The sequence below is a fragment of the Anastrepha ludens genome, chromosome 3 (genome assembly GCF_028408465.1).
Source record: "Anastrepha ludens isolate Willacy chromosome 3, idAnaLude1.1, whole genome shotgun sequence".
Classification (NCBI taxonomy): domain Eukaryota; kingdom Metazoa; phylum Arthropoda; class Insecta; order Diptera; family Tephritidae; genus Anastrepha; species Anastrepha ludens.
Genome location: NC_071499.1, coordinates 120772479 through 120791352, shown reverse-complemented (window position 1 = coordinate 120791352; position 18874 = coordinate 120772479). Strand labels below are relative to the sequence as shown.

Below are 18874 nucleotides of genomic sequence, written 5' to 3'. Positions count from 1 at the left end.
AAGGGACTCGAGGTAGTTCCAAGTCTCACAGCATGCATAGTGACCTGTGAGAAAACCCGCGAGATTGGAGAGATGATATTTTGTCAACCCCAGAAACTCGTCCGAGCCGCCCCGGTCCACACGTGGCCAAAAGGATTTCGCGAGATAGTCAGGGAGATCACAATTTTCTCCCTTCAGCTGTCTCCTTGAAAGCGGCTTCCTCTGCCTGGAACACAGTGGTCCTGTAACCTGAATTTGAATGTGATGGGGAGCGACTCGCAAAAAAACTCCTCCGCCAATCTTTCCTTCCAACTTCGATCCTTCCGTGAACAAGTTCACCAGGTACTGTCCCCAATTGTAGCCCCCGGTCCACTCTTCCTTTGATGGAATATATGTGGAAAAAGTTCCGGCTTTACTAAGCGAGGGTATACATTGATCCGTTGACAGCGGGATGAATTCGAAGCTTCTAAGAATGCTTGAGTGCCCATAAGTGAGGTTGAGCTTATAGCCTCAGCGCTCAGTCTGATTGCAGTACGTGTAGAGGCAATTCTGCCTGCAATGTCAACGGGTACCACATTTAACATTGCGTTGAGCGCCAGAGTAGGAGTCGTTCGCAGCGCCCCACTGATTCCAATGAGTGCCGACCTCTGAACTCTCTTCAGCTTCTTCACCAATGTCGTCCTCTCTAGTGAGTTCCTTCTTCTCTTAGTTTAACTGAAGTTCAACTGTCTCAAGATCGTCTTGGGTACTCTTTCCGGATTGTTTTCGTGGCTTTTTAGAAGTTCTAGTAAATTTTTTCATTCCACTTCTCTATTCTCTGTAATATTCGACTTTTCTCCACTAGAACTGCCAAAAGATTGCCTTGAGTATTTTTTATTTTTATTTCTTTTTAAATGTTTTCCCTTTCCTTCATTAAGTTCACTCAATCATTCATTTCATACCACATCTACTCATCAATGTGAAATATTCCATACTTTAATTTTCAATGACACTAGCAGCTCCTCACTGAGATGATCGCGAACGACCATTCTTCTCCACCCTTCGGTGTCTTTGAATTCTTCAGCTTTTCATTTCACGATTTCATGAATCAAATTTCTGCAGCTAATTAGTGCTTACAATTGTTTTTTTCTCGGCTCCTTAAAATTTTTAATTTCGTTGAAATTTTTCTCACACCCGTCTGTCTGTCCATCTCTTAGCTATCTTTGCTTTCATGCACCTAATAAATTACCTGCCTCACTAACCACATACGAACATTCCTTTAGCAGCACGCCAATTATTGTTAAACTGATATGCTTGGAAACTCCGGCACGACATGCGAGCGCCCTCGGGCAGCACAACACTATTACCTAATTATAAGCCACTGCCTACTCATCTGGCTCCCTGTTCATGTGTGTGTGTGTGTTTTTATGCCATTACTGCCTATGTTTTCCTGTACGATTACGCATCTACGTGAACGAGTAAGCGTGTGTGTGTCTACCCGCTCAGATGTTCATCGCTGTTGCGTCACTGCAGCATTGCTTGCCATGATCCACATAAGTCGGTAGTCTCTGTTTCAGTTTTTCTTTTGTTTTTTTTTTTACAGTTGTTCAAAGTTTTTTAACCTCCATTTCTGCTCCTCACTTCTCTGGCGCTGTCAAGCAGTCTGACGCGCGCACTTCAATTTCAAATTCAATTACCGAAAATGCACGCCACCGGCAACAAAAACAAGCTCGTGCACGATAAACCACACACACATACACACATGTACAACAGCTAATGTAAACAATAATACAAATAATAAGCCACAAAATAACAAACCCGAACAACAAAGCGCCGCGCCGAAAGAAACTGTAACACCTGTCCCAGCTGACGAAATGTGCTGCGCTGCTGTTTTTTCGTCAGAATCGGGGCTGTAGCAGTGGGAACGTCACACAGCACTTTGTTTTTGTTTCTACAATCACTGCTTGCATGCGAAGCAAACTTTTTTTTTTTGCTTTGGAAGTTTTTTTTTGGTATTGGAATTTTTTTTTTCAGCATCATTCAAGCGCTCGCTGCCTGCGCGGTCACTCACTCATTCACTTGCTTTATATACAAATATAACAGCATATTTCATATTTTTATATCTGCAAAGTATACAAGTTACAGGGTGGCGCAAAATTAATCATTCGACAAATTTTTTTAATCACTTTTTACTAAATAAAATCAAAATTATTTTAAATAACGAAAATCTTTATTTTGCCCTGCACGCGCTCCGTCGCTAGTCTGTTTGTGTACTGCAATTGTCCAGTTAAAAGATTATTGGTGCTTACACTTCTGTTAGGTGTTTGGCCACTGCCAAGTTCACAAGTGTCAAATATGAGACGCATACGACGCCATTAACTAAAATTATAAATCTTCCCATAGCGTGATTAATTTCGCGCCACCTTGTAGCTTTTTTTTTTTATTTTTTTATTTCTATTTATTTATTTATTTTTTCTTTTCCTTCTTTTGCAAGTTATATGCCTTCTGCTGCCGCTGCTACTGTTTAACTTTCGATTAGCTAATCAATTTCAAGTCGTCACGAAAAAATATTCCTCTGTCACTCAGTGTTCAGGCAGTTCAACCACATTCCACACCATTCACACAATACAATCCAACTTCAATGACCCCCTTTTCAGTTTAATATTTAATTTCATGCCTATTTGTTGCTTTAACTCTCGTATTGCTCACTGACCAATCGCAAGCCACGAAGTAGTAGCGTTAGCTTCTGTTCACATCGGTGGCATTTTGTTGTTTAGTTTTACTGTTGTTAGTGTTTTACTGTTGTTTATTTTCATCTCCTTTACTTTTAACACCTGTTGTTTGTAGTTTGTGGGATAAGTGCGAATGAGTGCATTGCTTGATGAGCCGCTATTGCTTCCCCTTTGTATGAGGTGAGTTGTGACCTTTATTTGGTGCACGCACCGTTTGTGTATGATAAATTGAAATTAGGTGGCATCAAAAGGAAGGATTTTTGTGTGATTTTATTCAAAACGTAGTCAACTTATAGGACAGACGTATGCTTGCTGCAGAAAAGAAAAGGGACAAAATTAGAAATCAAACTACGACTGAACTTTGAACCGAGGTAATTTTAAAATCTATTCAGCAAATGCAGCGCAAGCGTATTAAAGTGGATGGAAAGGCAGGGAGCGAGTCCTTTTAGATTTAATGTTAATTTTAATTCCGATCTTAGACGTGGTAGAAGTTGTAGGCTTCTTCTTAGTTCGCGCCTTAGTTAAGTTTTTATCAGATTTTTAATATCCTTTTTGTAGTGTGCTTAGTGCTATTGTCAGTATTAGTCTTAGTTGTTGTTGTTGCTTTTGTTTTTGTTGTAGCAGCATGAACATCCCCAATACATGTGCGGGGAATGCTGCTAGAATGGCAGTGCTTGGCCGGATACAAGTCGTTTAGGGTCGTTCCGGTAACGTAGAACTGACTGTTGCGGTCGTCGGTTGTCTTATAGTTAAAATAAGAATTATAAATATATTAAGCTCAGTCTTGATACCAGTATTATTAATAGTTTCGGTATTCGCCCCAGTTTTAGTCTTCGCCCCAATCAATATCAACTTAGCTTTAGTTTCAGCTCTAGCTTTGCCTTTACATTAAATTTGTTTTAGTCTCAAACGAAGAATAACTTTTGCCAACAGGTGTTTCTTTGGGCTCAGTACGCAATTTAAAAGCAGAGCTCTCTGTCGAAGGACCAAACGACATTCTACAAAACGCTGGCGCAGAAGAGAAATTTTGGGAGGCTTCGAGAAAAAAATTCTACGTAAGCTCTTTAGCTCCCTCTACGTAGTTGGTGAGTACCATGTACGGTGAAACAGCGAGCTTTATGTGCTCCATAGGGCCATGGGCATAGCTAAACGTGTAAAAATGCAGCGACTAGGCTGGCTTGGCCATGTGACCCATATTAAAATAGACTCTCCGGCAAGGCGAATCTGCGACAAGGTACCCTATAAAGGGAAGCGAGAAAAAGGAAGACCACATCTTCGTTAGAAGGACCAAGTACTGCAGAACTTGTCCGCACTCGAGAATTCCAACTGGCACCAACGAGCGCGGGACAGAAACAGCTCGCACGAGACAGAAATAGCTCGCGCGCTATTTTGGCACTCCAAGTGGTAGTTGGCAAGTCAAAAAGTGGCAGCAAACGCCTCACTAATGAACGCAAATACCGAAAACTTATACGCGAGTCTCTCAAAGATCGTAAAAAAAATCCTCTTCTGCCCTTGCAGCTGGCCCCTCGGAAGAAATTGCAAAATCCGTTAGTACTCGAACAGCTACAAGAAGGCTGCTGCAAGCAGGTTTAAAAGAATGCAAAGCACGTAAGAAGCCGTGGATTTTAGAAAAAAATCGGAAAAAGCGTTTGGAATGGGCTGTCCAATACCAACATTTTATGGACGAAGATTGGTCGAATGTTCCGTGGCCTGAAACCAACTTCGAGGAAGGCTTAGCTTACTTCCAATAAGCACAGCTCTTATACCAGTCTAGTTTCGTAGAAATAACACAAATCTTATGATACGCTTTTTAACCTATCCACCTGTATTTTGGAACACCTGGAGTGACGTACGCGAGTCAACGGATTGGCGAACAGTGTCATCCAGATTGCATGGGACCCAATGTTAACCCTCCGTTGGGCATCTTTTTTAAAACCTTCGGTTGAGCACCCGGGTCTCTGGCATTTTTTCGACCTGTTCGGGGATCCTTTTTAAAAGATAATATCCATAAATCGATAGAAAATTAAATTTAGGACAGCCACCTGCAAGCTCAAGTCGTTAGCTACAGTAAAAATATGTTAAATTCACGTCCAAAGTCGAAAAAGTCAGTCTGACCAGACCAGGGTGCCCAACGGTGGGTTGGAGGAGACAGCATTTTGGTCTGGGGCTGTATGCGGGGGGCAGTTAAAAGTACATAAATGTGCATAATTTTGCTTTCGTTTACGTGCATCTTCGGCAACACTAATTTAGATGGAGTTCAAAGCGTAAGGCAAGCGAACTAGGCATAACATCGCAAATAGCTCGGAGTGCTTTAATTCACGCCATACATACAGCTGAATGTGCCAAGCTTGTACGTAACATGCCCCAGAGGATTGCTGATGTGTTCAAAGTGAAGGGTGGAGCTACTAACTATAAATGTACTAACTAATTTTCATCACTAATTCCTCTGATTTATTGATGAAAGACCATTAATTCACTTGAAACGAAAAATTCAGTAATTAATTGGGTACCTAATACCTTTGGCTTCATAACTGACCTAATAGCAACTTCTTAGCAAACTGCAAAACTTTTCAATTAGCAATATAATATTCAATTATATTAATTTCGCTTGAACATTCAAACAGCTTCTCACCTTGCACACTGTAACCGTCACCTTTGCCTTTTTCCCCCCTTGCCAATGACAAGCATAGTTCTCTTACTACGCGCTTCTCTATGTTTTTTACGTACTTACGATTTTCTCACACAGCTTCTCTTTAACGCAATGCACACCAACACAAGGGCACATTGCTGCAAAGCAATTCATTAAAATGTCTTTCTCTTATCTCGCTCACACTCTCTCTCTCATACACATTTTCTCTCTTGCCTGTATGCAACTACATTGCGAATACTCTTTCGTCAGCTGTAATAGCGAACAGCTGTTTTTGACGTGCGGTAAACGCCTAAACTTGACATTAGCAAAGTGTTTGTTCTCTCCAAGGAATAGACAGTCCTGTGGGATATAAATATGTATCCCAACACGTTTTGACGTTTAGGTCTCCTCGTTGCGTATGTATGTCAGATGTTTTATGTGTACATGGATTTTGATAATATGTAAGCAAAGTTTTCAACTCACACGCTAATGTGAGTAATTTAAGTCACTTTTTGTTACTTCTTTTTGACTTTTTTAATCACGAAAGAATTTGCTGCTGATTTTCAAATGCTACGTAGATACAAATGTGGAATTTCGTTAGATTTTGCGTAATTTTAGAGATTGTATAGACGATGAGTTAGCCAGGAAATGTAATGCTCTTCAACTACTCAGTGATAAAAGTATCATTGTAGTACCTTTGGTCGCCAGTAAACTAATAATCAAAAACAACATTATCCAATAGGCCAATAGGTCATGGAGAGATGAAGATACATGTGTAACAGCCAGGCTACCATGGCAACAAATAAACAAGAAAAGGACAAAGGAATTGCTTAGCCTCTCAAGATATGATATCTCGAAGCTCGTGGCTTGTATAACCGGTCATCGGCTGGCTATTTGGCAGGCATTCCTCGAGTCTAGGAGTTTTCTTCCATGAATGTTGCAGAAGTTGTAGAGATGAGGAAGAGGAAGAAACAGTTGAACACTTCCTTTGCAATTGTCCAGCCTTAGCTAAAATCAGAGCAGGTTGTCTAGGTAAATACTTTTTAACTCTCTTACAGAGTTGGGATGGGATCAATTATACGCTTCGTAAGAGCCACAAAATGGTTCCATGAAGGAAGGTAAATGGAATTCCCGTGCAACACACTGGTATCACAACGGACCTGCATGGTATAAATGAGTTGATCGTACAGACCGACTACCACCATAACCTAACCTAACCTAGACTGTTCGTATAATCGAATTAGTATTTTGCTACTAAAGTAAGCACATTTTTTATTGATGTACTTGGACTCCCAGTTTTCTACTTGCATTAAACGGTTCAGGGAGGTATTATTTTATAATTTTTGTATTCAACTAAAATAAAATCCTTTAGCTTCTCAACTTGACAGCTGAGACTAAATTAAGTCTTTAGAAAAATTTAATGATTTGCACCTGCAATCAGTCCTCTAAAATATCTCTATCCTCTACCCTTCTATCTTAGATCTACAACATCGTGCTCCTGCCAATTTTAACGTGCAGATGCCTGGTTTGGTGGGAAGCCCTTCGGAAGAGCTATAATATCACTAAACTGGAGAGAGCTCAAATAAGTGCTTGTGTTGACACCACCGGAGCATATAGAACTTGTCTTAGTAATGCCCTTAGTGTCGTTTTGCACTTCCTTCCCATTGACTTACTTTCACGTTAATTCCGTCGCTGCTCAAAGTGCGATCAGGTTAAAGGAGCTTGGCCTTTTGAGGCAATATCTCAAGGTATACGGTAGCATTATTAGGCAGTTAACACCGTATTTCTCTGAACTTCATAGAAATCTCTCTATCCGCAAACTAGAGTTTGAGGGTTGTGCTAGAGCAAATCTTAGCAAGTAGGCAGGATTAGAACGAGGGCAAAATCTGTATCGAAGCTTGCACCTTCATTTACGGCTCCAAAATGGAATCGGGAGTCGGAGCAGGGATTTTCTCTAAATCAGCCAATTTATCTATTTCCTTAAAATTGGCGAATACTGCTCGTGTTTTTTAGACAGAAGTCTTGGCGATCTTCCAGGTATGCAAAAGGATCTCGGGGGCGAGGAAGATATCAACATTTTTTCCGATAGTCAAGCTGCGATCAAGGCACTGAGGACGTCATGGTGCAGATCCACATTGGTCAACTCCGGTAAGGAGGAGACCAAATCTTTTGGGTGTGCAAGTAACATTGCTCTGATCCGGGTTCCAGGTCATAGGGGCGTAGAGGCAAATGAAATTGCTGATGAGCTTCCCAGGAAGCGGCCGACTGCATCGGCATCCTCGTGACTATTGTTAAAAAGGAACTGCACAACTTATTTCTCAGGAGAGCACATATCAGAAGATGAAACTCCATTCCTTCGTCTGGTATTTCGAAAAACCTCTAGCCCCAGTGCAATAAACGCAGGAGGCAGATAGCCCTGGGGACGCCACGCCATTCAATTTCTCCACTTGTAGCAACGCTTACCGGTCTTTGGACAATCGGCATTCACTTTCTGTGAGAGCTGGATTTACCATTTAATCCCCATGGCAGAAGTTGTAGGCAGCTTACAGAGAAGGAGACTGCTGAGCACTTTCTCTGTAAATGTCCGAGTTTGGCAGCCAGACGGCCAAGGTCACTGGGTGCTCCTTTCTTCGACAGCCTGGGGCAGTGCGCCACCCTAAATCCCATCAATCTTTCCCGTTACATTAACAGCTCTGATTGGCTGTAGATATCTGCCCGTAAGGGGCCTCATTTTGGTATCAAAATTGCGCTTTAGCGCTACTTGGGGGTACCAGCCTGGTACTTCAACTATGCGCCGGCTCATTTCTCATTGCCTTTTAAAAGACAGCGTTAGACATAGTGTTAGATCATCCGCCAAAACAAGACTTGTTGCTCTTGTTGTTATAGCATTAAACATTGTAAACTTTTCTGAAGTAAGCGCAAAGATTCTTGGAAGTCATTTTTTCATCAAATGGGATATTTTTCATATATACAGGGTCCGGCACTCGAAGAGTGACCAACTTCAGACCGCTCGCGCACGGTCATCAGCTCGTTTATTTGGCTAAATGACAGTCCAGATTATTGTTTACAAGCCTTCGGAAGATTTTGCCCTGAGTAAACTCGAAAAAAGAAATATGGATGGATTGAAATAATGGCTTTCAAACGTAACAGTGTAATTGTGTTATATTTGGCTGGAAAATCACAATCAGCGATTGTTCGTGAGCTCGAGCACTTTAAAATAAATAAGGTTTTTGTTTATCGCACCATTCGTCGTTACAATGACACTGGTAGCATCGCGAAACGTCATGGAGGTAGTCCTCAAAAGACTGCAAAGTCACGTGGAATGGTTCAAAATGTGAAGAAGCGACTTGAGCAAAATCCCCGAATGGCGAAAGAACTGAAGATATCTGACCGTAGCATCCGGCGCATACTGAAAAATGATTTGAAAGTCAATCGTCACAAGATCCAAAGGCGCATGACCCCACACCAAAGCAGCAACAAGTCAGACTTAAGAGAGCGAAGGAGTTGCTTCGCTTGACTGAAAGCGGTCAATTACTGAACATTGCTTTTTCAGGTGAGAAAATTTTTCAAATTGAACAATTCGTAAACTCCCAAAACGAATGGTTTTATTTGACCGACCGTTCATACGAGAATTTGTGTCATCGATTGGCCACCAAGGCAAAGCACCCGCCAAAGTTAATGGTTTGGGCCGCTGTAACCGCAGATGGGCGCTCTCCAATCGTTTTCATCGAGCCTGAGGCCTCAAGGCAAATGTGAAATATTATCGGGAAAGTATTCTGGAGGTTGCTTTGAAGCCGGTGGGCAGACAAACATTTCGATGACAGACCATGGAACTTTCAACAGGACTCGGCACCGTCTCTCAAAACTCGAGTGAACCAAGAATGGCTAAAAAACAACGTTCCAAACTTCATAGCATCCACACAATGGCTCACAAATTCAGGAGACGCGAATCCGATGGATTATTGACTTTGGGCCATTTTGGAGTGCAACGTCCGAACTAAAAGATTCATCAGTCTCGAGGAGCTGAAATGCAAGTCACATTCGGGCAGCTTTCGATTCGTTTCTGGGCCATCTAAGGCCATAGTCAAGGCAAGAGGTGGTCATATCGAGCAAAAGTAAATTTATTGTTGTGTGTTATTGTTATTTTCACACATTTTTTAAGTGAAACTTCTTAGGTGTCGATGGGCGAACGAGAATGAAGAGTAAAATTTCAAGGCTATGCAACGTTTTGGGCACTTTCGTTCCGCGAGAGAGAAGAAAGATATAACGTAGATGGAAAGGAGATAGAGAGCTATACATTATATATATCTTAGAAACACTTTATGCTATTTTTCCTGAGTTTTTGCTTGTGGTTGCTAATATTTAGTGAGAAATAACACTGCCTACTTTTTCGCGCTTGTTTGTTGGTGCAAGCTTGTAGGAAATATATTTTTGGTGTCTACTTTTTGGCGTTACATTTCCTCGCTGCCTACTGTTTGGGGCGTTTTTTGGTCCCAATTTGTTGGCGCTTATTTCCGCTTCCTGGCTAGCGCTTGTGCGTACATAAAGTGCTATCTATTCCGGCGTCGGATTTATTGGTATTGCCTTGCGGTAATTTGTGCCATTGCTGCGGTCCTGAAATCGTTGCGTTTGTGCGGGTGATAAACGCTCGGAGTAGTGCGCGTTGTTGCCACGGTTTGTGTCCGGCGTTTACCTACACCGGTCGACCCTTCTCTGTTTTTTTCTAAATTTTGTCTATTTGTATTATCTGCAAGTGTTGTAAATTTATTTAGATATATTTCTCTCTCTCTCTCTCTCTCTCATTCACTCTCGGGTCTTTCCCTCTTTCTTTGTCTGCCTTGAAAGTTTCACTTCTGTTATGTGTAGTACGCTATACGCACTGCTTTACTTTGAATTGATTAAAAGTAATTTTCCAAACTAAATGTATGGCCTTTTTAATTGATTGTACTTCGAGTGCCGGACCCTGTATTACCCAGAATTTTCTACGTGACGTGGCGTAGTCAAGGGTAGTGTTTTAACTGTCCTGCCTTCACTATTGTTCGCCTATTTATTCACATCTTTCTCTGCTTCAGTTGCCGAACACATTTGTATTCTACAGGAAACCATTTTTTCACTTTCATAAACTAAATATATTTTTCTCGCAGTTCCATACAATCTCAGCTCCTATTTTTCACTACTTCTCCGCTTGGCTCTCCCTCTTCGCTATCATCTTCTTCGCAAAACTTCACTTCTTCACTGTTTTCTCTTCCTCATCATTTCCTGGCCAGCACTTGTTTATCTACGACGCCCACACTCGCCATTCAATGTCCGTTTTTCTATTCATGACATAATCCATAATCATGTCATTTTCAATAAAATGCGTCTATACTCCACTCGTCTCTCTCACTCTATTTTGGCCCATTGTTGTGCGGCGTGGCCATCATTTTGCAGCATTTGTGACAGCTGCTGTCACTTCCGCACACTGTAAAAGATTTCAATTAATAGTGTAATTCTGTTTTTTTGCGCTCCATTTGTTTCTTTTTATTTCGTCTTATTTTCACATTCACTTCCTTTGCACTCAACTACCAGTTTTACACTTTGTACTGCTTTGCTTTGCATTCTAATTGGTCTCATTTGAAACGCAGTAGTGCTCACTATTAATTTCATCATAACGGCATGATTTGTCAGAGTGTTGCCGGGTGTTTGCTGCTCGTTTAATTACTCCTAAGATTCTCGCTTTACCATAAATTAGTGGAATGCTGCTGTCTTAATTTAATTATGTACGTAGTTGATAATTTGTTGCAAGCACTTTTGAGATCCTCATACTCTCACCCACACGAGTATGTGAAATTGGCTACTCTTTGAAATTTGTTCATTTTTGTGGCCAATTCAAATTCCTCAAAGCGGGCAATTAAAATTTTATGCATCCACATTAGCTTTACGTAAGGCTGAGTGAATAAGGTCAGGGTCGTTCTGGGCGGCGCAACTGACGGAGCTGCTTCGAGCGGGAAATCGAAAATTGCTTTTGAAATTAGTTTTCTAATACTAATATTTACTTATCTTGCCTTTTGTTTTTGTTATATTTTGTAGTTGTTTAAGCAATATTGAAAGATATTTGTCTTCTTACTCACGGACACTTGTTATTGAAAAGCTATTTTCGTGCGTAAGCAAAATATTTTCCCATTCAAATTTATTTATGTAGTGCAAAGACGATGGAGTGTTTATGTGCTGCAACAATAAAAGTAAAAAAGCAAGCGGAAAAATGACGTCATTGTGGACAAATAGGCGGGAATGGCACTGAAGTGTTGCTGGAAGAATTAAATCTGATATTCTTGAATCAAGAGATAATTTTTTTAAGGACAAACACAGATTAGAAATAGATATTAGCAACGCATTTCGGCCAGCGGTAAGTTTTTGAAATTAAAATATAAAATATTTTCATTGTTGCTTTCTTTTTCTGGGCATTAATTTGCTTTCCAAAGCACCGAACGAGTTCTGACGAAGGCAACTTAAGCTCGCTCCACCCAACAAGACAGATGACTATCAGATAAGCACTCATATTAGCATCATCCTATCCTCATTCGACTACACATTTTCGTTCTAGCCATGGGGAAGTTCTGATAGTTTCCCTTGTCGGTGTGCTATTCTATCTCTCTTTTACCAATAGAAATTTTTTATAACTGAAAAGGTAACTAATCATTTTTATTGTAACACAATGTAATAACTGCTGACAACTAAACTCCTCATTGTCGTCATCACAAACTTCTCGGCACTAATAACCATACTTCTAATTTTCGTTATCAAAAAGTAATCAGCACAAACTCCTCTTCTTCGTAAAAAGTAATCAGACTGATGACAAAAACTCTTCATTTTCGTTATTATTAAAATGTAGAAATATATAAAATTTATATTTTTTTGTTTGCATTAGAAAACTTGTACATACCAATTCACGAATTTTCAATTGTTAGCCAAGCATCTACTCATTCGGCTATGGCGGGTTTACAGCAAACACAGCCAAATTTCGCACTAGAACTTTTCAGAGATCTCACATTATAAGCATACAACTGTAATTAAGTAAAAAAAAAGTTAGAAAAAAGTTTTTCCTAGAGGGGTCACAGTAAATCGTATTTAGAAACCGATTTATAAACATTTGTCTCATCAAAGAATTCTATTCTTGGGATGTTTTTACAATATTTGAGGAAAAAAAATTTGTATCCAAATTTTTTTTTAGAAGGACTAAGAAAACCTTAAATAGAGAATGAGTGTTAAACATATTTTTAATCAATAATTCCATTTGGATAACCATTCTTAGGATATTTTTAGAATAACTAACTTCAATAAAATTGAAAAAAGTTTTTCCTAGAGGAGTCTAAGGAAACCATATATAGAAAATGATTATTAAATATATCTTTAATCGATAATTTCCTTTCGATAACTATTCTTTGGATGTTTTTCAAATATTTAAGTAAAAAAAGTTGAGAAAAAACTTTTTCCTAGAGGGGTCGGAGGAAGTCATATATGGAAAATGATTGTTAAACATATTTTCATTGACAAATATCTTTAGATAACCATTCTTGAGATGTTTTTCGTAAACTTTTTCTTAAGTATAAAAATAGAAAAAGGTTTTTCCTAGAGGGGTCTAAGAAACCATATTTAGAGAATGACTGTTAAACATATTTTAATCGATAAATCCCTTTTACTAACCATTCTTTGGATGTTTTTAAAATTTAAAATATTTCAGTAAAATCAATTGAGAAGCAAGTTTTTCCTTCAGGGGTCTAAGGAAATCATATGTAGAAAACGGTTTTAAGAAATTTTTCTAATCGATATTTCCCTTTGCATAACCATTTTATGAATGTTTTTAAAATATCTAAGTAAAAAAAATTGAAAAAAGTTTTCCTACAGGGGTCTAAGTAAACCATATTTAGAGAATGATTGTTAAGCATATTTTTAATCGATAATTTCCTTTGAATATCCATTCTAAGGATGTTTTTAAATATTTAATTAAAAAAATTTAGTAATATAGAAGGTTTTTCCTAGAGGGGTCTAAGTCCCTTTGGATATCCATTATGTGGATGTTTTTACAATATTTTAGTAAAAAAATTGAGAAAAAGCTGTTCCTAGAGGGGTCTAAGGAAATCATATATAGAAAATGATTGTTCAACATATTTTTATCGATAAGTCCCTTTGGATAACCATTCATTGGAGTTTTTTAAAATATTTAAGTAAAAAATATTGAAAAAAAAAAGTTTTCCTACAGGGGTCTAAGCAAACCATATGTAGAAAACGATTTTAAGAAACTTTTCTAATGGATATAACCATCGTTTCGATGTTTTGAACATATTTAAGTAAAAAAATTGCGAGAAAACTTTTTCCTAGAGGGGTCACAGTAAATCGTATTTGTCTCATCAATAATTATTTTATATCTATTCTTGGGATGTTTTTACAATATTTGAAGAAAAAAAATTTGTATCCAAAATTTTTTCCTAGAGGGGTTTAAGAAAGCCTTAAATAAAGAATGAGCATTAAACATATTTTTAATCGATAATTCCATTTGGATAACCATTCTTAGGATATTTTTAGAATATTTAAATTCAATAAAATTGAAAAAAAAAATTCCTTGAGGTGTCTGAGTAAGACATTTATAAAAAATGATTATTAAATATATCTTTAATTGATAATTTCCTTTGAATATCCATTACTTGGATGTTTTTAAAATATTTAATTTAAAAAAAATTGAGAAGAACTTTTTCCTAGAGGGGTCGGAGGAGGCCATATATGTAGAAAATGATTTTTGAACATATTTTTATTGATAAATCTCTTTAGATAACGATTCTTGAGATGTTTTAGCATATTTTTACTTAATTTAAAATAGCAGAAAAACGTTTTTCCTAGAGGGATCTAAGGAAACCATATATAGGAAATGATTGATAAGCATTTTCCTCATGGGTGATTTCATTAGATATACATTCTGGGATACTTTTACAATATTTAAGCAAAAAAATTTAAGAAAAATTGTTTTCCTACTGGGGTCAAATACAGAAAATGATTTATAGAAATTTGTCTCATCAATGATTTTTCGGGATGTCCATTCTCGGGATGTTTTTAGCATATTTAAATAATAAAACAAAATTTTAAGATCATTTTTTGTATAGACGAGGTGAAGTGTTTAGCAAACCATATGGGAAAATGATAAAACTCACACTAAAGGCAAGCATTCGACTTAGGCAAGCCCATAAAAGTACCACTTGCTTTTTCTCCGCCTGTAAATACATTCTTTATTGACCCGCAACCATTTACTCCTATACACCTATCACCACTAAAAGTGCCCCAATCAAGACTAGTTTATAAAAATTAACCCAAAGTCAACAGAAATACTTAAAATACCACTTTAAATGAACTTTTCTCTCAATACGCCATCTGTTTCCACTAAAACTATGTATGCGCCACTTTCAAATGACGACGTCATTCACTTGTCCCAATGCTCGCACGCTGACAACACTAATTACTGCCCTACTGCGCTACACAACACGCTGCTCATTAGCGAGCAAAGCACAGAGCAACAAAAACAACAAACACACACACACAAAGAAAAAAGAGAATACATAAATAATAATAATAATAAAATGTGTTATACTTTTAGGTGTCATACCCCATGCATTCACACGAATCAACAATATTTTCGTTAGTGGCTTGAACTTTGCATTTGTGCTTTTTTCCCCTCGCATTTGTCATTCAGTGCTTTGTATCTACCCACTCAGGGTACATGGCTGCGCATGTGTGTGTGTGTGTGGGTGTGTATGTTTGTGATATTTTGTGTGCACTTGACGCTTTTCTAAAGCTAAACAAATAGCTAAGAGTTGCAAAAACAACAATAACAGCATTACACACAAGCATTTTTCTATTCACCCACTCAGGCATACAAATATTTTTATCTATTTTGGTGTGATGGAGAAAAAACGGCAAATGACGCGAGCATGTCAAGTGAGTATATACATGTGCATGTGGGTGTGTGTGTGTGTATATATGTGGGGGGGGAAAGCTCAACAAATATTGCAACATGGCTAACGCCATGCAACGCCAACAGACTACGACACAGAAGCGCGTCAATGCCAACCGCATGTCTAGTTTTTGTCTTTGCGGTTCTACAAGTTGTTGTTGTTGTTGTTGTTGTTACTTTTGCTGTTCATATGCAAAAAATAGTGCACGGCTTGCCTTCTCTAAGTATTTAACTATCGCAAATCTGCTACAACAACAACAACAAGCACCGCAACTTGTTATGTTGCTTGCCACTGACATCATGCAACTTTGAGGAATCTTCCACACCACCATCGCCAACACGAACAACAACACTCACTGCCCTGCACTACTTAGATGCCCTGCCTAGCCTCCGATATACGAGGTGTGGCTAACAAATAATGAAACTGGCGCTGCTGTAGAAGAAGTATGCCAGCAGCCGCCAGCAACCGCCAGCTGTTTAGCGTAAAACCTTCTCTTTCGACTGTAGTATCTCTCGCTTCGGCAAGCTATTTAATAAATGAAGCTCCGCTCGCATTAGAGTTGTTTTTGTGTGAGTATTTTTTTTTTCGTTTGGTGCCCTGAAAGTCTAAATGGCGGCCGTCGTAGCGTGGCCGTTGGTGCGTGACTAGCATTCGCGTCTCCTTGCAAAAAGAAAAAGTTTCGTATAATAGCGATCGCCCCTCAGCAGGCAATAGAAAACCTCCGAGTGTATTTCTGCCATAAAAGAAAGCTTCTCGTAAAAAAATCTGCCGTTCAAAGTCGACTTAAAACTGTAGAACCCTTCATTTGTGGAACAACATCAAGACCACACCACAAATAAGAGAATGAGCTCGGCCAAAAACCTAACCGAAGTGTACGTGCCAATTTTTTATTTTTGTGTTTGTTTTTAAAGGAGGTCTTCCTCTTCCTCTGCTACCACCAGCTGGTATCGCATCGAATACTTTCAGAGCCGGAGCATTTGTATCCATTCGGACGACACGGCCCAGCCAACGCAACCGCTGGATCTTTATCCACTGCGCTATGTCTATGTCGTCGTAAAGCTCATACAGCTCATCGTCCCATCGCCTGCGATATTCGCCGTTGCCAACGTGCAAAGCGAAAATCTTGCTCAGAATCTTTCGTCTTCCCACACCACTAATTGGAAAAAAAAGCTCGTCATCAGTTTCGTTATTTAATAGCCCCGCCTCGTAGTGTGAACACCAGCATATCAACTAGCCATTCGCCCATTCAAGCAACTGCATATTAGCCTGCACATTACCCTCTCACTGCATCACCTCATTTCTTTCATATTTCTTATTTCCACTTTGCCTTCCGTACTCTTCCTTTCTTCCCCCTTCCATCCTCCTTCCATCAATTACTCACCCAAGCAGTCTCACCAGTCTTCCCATTCACTTTGCTGCATTTACGCTTTTACCCCCGCACTGCACTCCGCCATTCTGCAATTTTGTGCATTTATTTTACCCACTGTTACTCTCTTCCACTACCACCTCCACTACTTATTGTTAGATTGCTACTTTTGCTTTCCCTTTGCTTCCTTTCTCTGCCGCCAAAAGTATCTTCAGCATCTCTGCTTCTTTGGTTGCCTCTGCGTCTTCAATCTGTCGGCTGCTATAACCATCGCCGTCGACATCATTGAGGCTGCAATTTTCTCCATCTGCACGTGACATGTGACCGCCGCCGCAACAACAACAGCCTCTGCTCTTTGGCGTCACTTTCGGCTCACTGCCACTCAAAAGTCCCAACTGCCAGCAGTTTGCACGCCTTGATTTAACTTGACTTTAGCGCCGCGGCCGCCCAACGTCTTGGCTTTGTGGTGTTTCCGCTTTGGCTTGCTTGGTTTGCTTGTTTTCTATTCTCTCCCCAAATGGTGCATGCTTTGCCATTTTTCTTCTATCATTGCTTTTGCGGTTCGGAGTATTGTTGCTGTTGCTGTTGCTGTTGCTGTTGACCTGTTCCACTCTATGACCTCGTACCCTTTTGCGGCAATGCTTTGTTTGGTTCCCCCCTCCCCACCTACTCAATATATAGTGCGCGACACTGCAACAGCAAAATAACTTTTTAATGATTTTATCTATTTCCCGACTGCATTTACGAGTACTTGTTTGTCTCATATTTGCCGGTTCTATTTTTGTGTTGCTTTTTCTTTTTATTTCTTTTATTTTGTTGGCGTTTTTACTTCAAAAACTTACTTGGACAACTTTTGTGTTTTTAGTTGTACGTCGCACTGACTTTTCGCACTGCAGTGCAATGGAAGGAGGCGAGGTTCTAAGGTCACTATAGAGGGTTACCAGTTGAGATGACTCTGCCTGTAAGATATTGAGTACTTGAGACTTTGGATTTCTTGGATGTGCCTCTGATGAATTGACTAACAAAAGCATCTGAAATCGCGCTGCATTGATGGTACTGGATCCTAGCATAAGGGTATTGAAGTGATGGACCGATCTCACTCCCGGTATTCTTCCTAGACAGCCAGATTGTTATCCAGGTTCCTAGCTTGATGAAGATCAACTCAAAATTTGTTCAAGAAAATGGGAGATCTCTAGAAACTCTTCGCCCATCTGTACGTGGTTCCGAAAGATAGCAGTGTTTTGAAGCAACCAGGAATGCAACAGACTGAGAACGGACTTGAAGCACCGAGAAATGTGCAGGAAAATACTACCTCAGCTACTACAGCAGTTGAACTCATCTGAAAACTTGCAGAGCTCTACTTCCTCTTTGGTTAACATAAGACGAGAGATGAAATAAAAATACGGAACTTTCTGATACACACAAAAACGAATGTACGGTTTTTCAGGGGAATACAAACGAGGCACCATTGGATACTTGTTCACTAGATTCGGTAGTTTGTAGAAGCTATGAAAATGAGGAGATAGAGTGCATTTAACCCTTACTGTGCTTCAAATCTCCCTACTTCGAAGATCCAGACCCTTAGAACACAGTCTGTATTCGCCTAAAGTTCGCCATCAAAGCTACGGTTAGCAAACGGGTTACTTCAACCACAAACGAGTTTTGCAGGCTGAGAAAGATTGCAGATAGATAAAACTGATTTTACTTGTCATAGCCGACCGACTGTCGCAGATCCTTCTGTCATTAAGCAGAAGGGACTGCTTGCTGATTGGACTTTCCACTTTCTATGGGTGAAGCACATGGAAAAGGTAGGCATCACAGACAATGCACTCAGCACCGCATGTGGAGAGAAGGATGAGACGGCGCACCACTTTCTGTGCGCTTGTCCAGCTTTTGTTCGTATCAGGCTAGAGGTTTTTGGCACTGATGTGTTAAGGAGCGACCATCCTTGGGACCGACCACCGAGATCTACTCAGATTTCTTCGGATGTTGGGTAGATTTCCAGAAAATTAAAAAGGGAATCCGAGTGCAGTACAATGGACTTAATGTTGTCTGGGTGCTGTACTTGCTAGTTGTGCCGCCAAAAACAAGGTCATATAGAGATGGGACTCAAAAAATCATTGCTCAACAGCACAAACCGTCGCTATGGCCTCCGAATGAACTCTGCACTTAAGCGCAAGTCGTTCAACCTAACACAGCTGGAATTATA

General features: G+C 39.7%; 1 protein-coding gene across 8 annotated transcripts in view; it reads right to left on the bottom strand.

Annotated features, from left to right (window-relative positions):
- The window catches only part of LOC128858936 (transcription factor btd-like), a 63637-nt gene that overhangs the window by 26802 nt on the left and 17961 nt on the right, over positions 1 to 18874 (bottom strand). The window contains exons 1-2 of one of the 8 annotated variants that reach the window (XM_054095533.1): positions 2268 to 2941; positions 1777 to 2081 (exon numbers count right to left, since the gene is read on the bottom strand). The exons of 5 other annotated variants lie outside the window; for them this stretch is intronic. The gene's annotated coding sequence lies outside the window, so the exon portion shown is untranslated. Of the gene's footprint in view, positions 1 to 1776; positions 2942 to 12241; positions 12363 to 18874 lie in introns of those variants that run through there. 2 more of the 8 variants (XM_054095530.1, XM_054095534.1) reach the window with 2 other exon arrangements.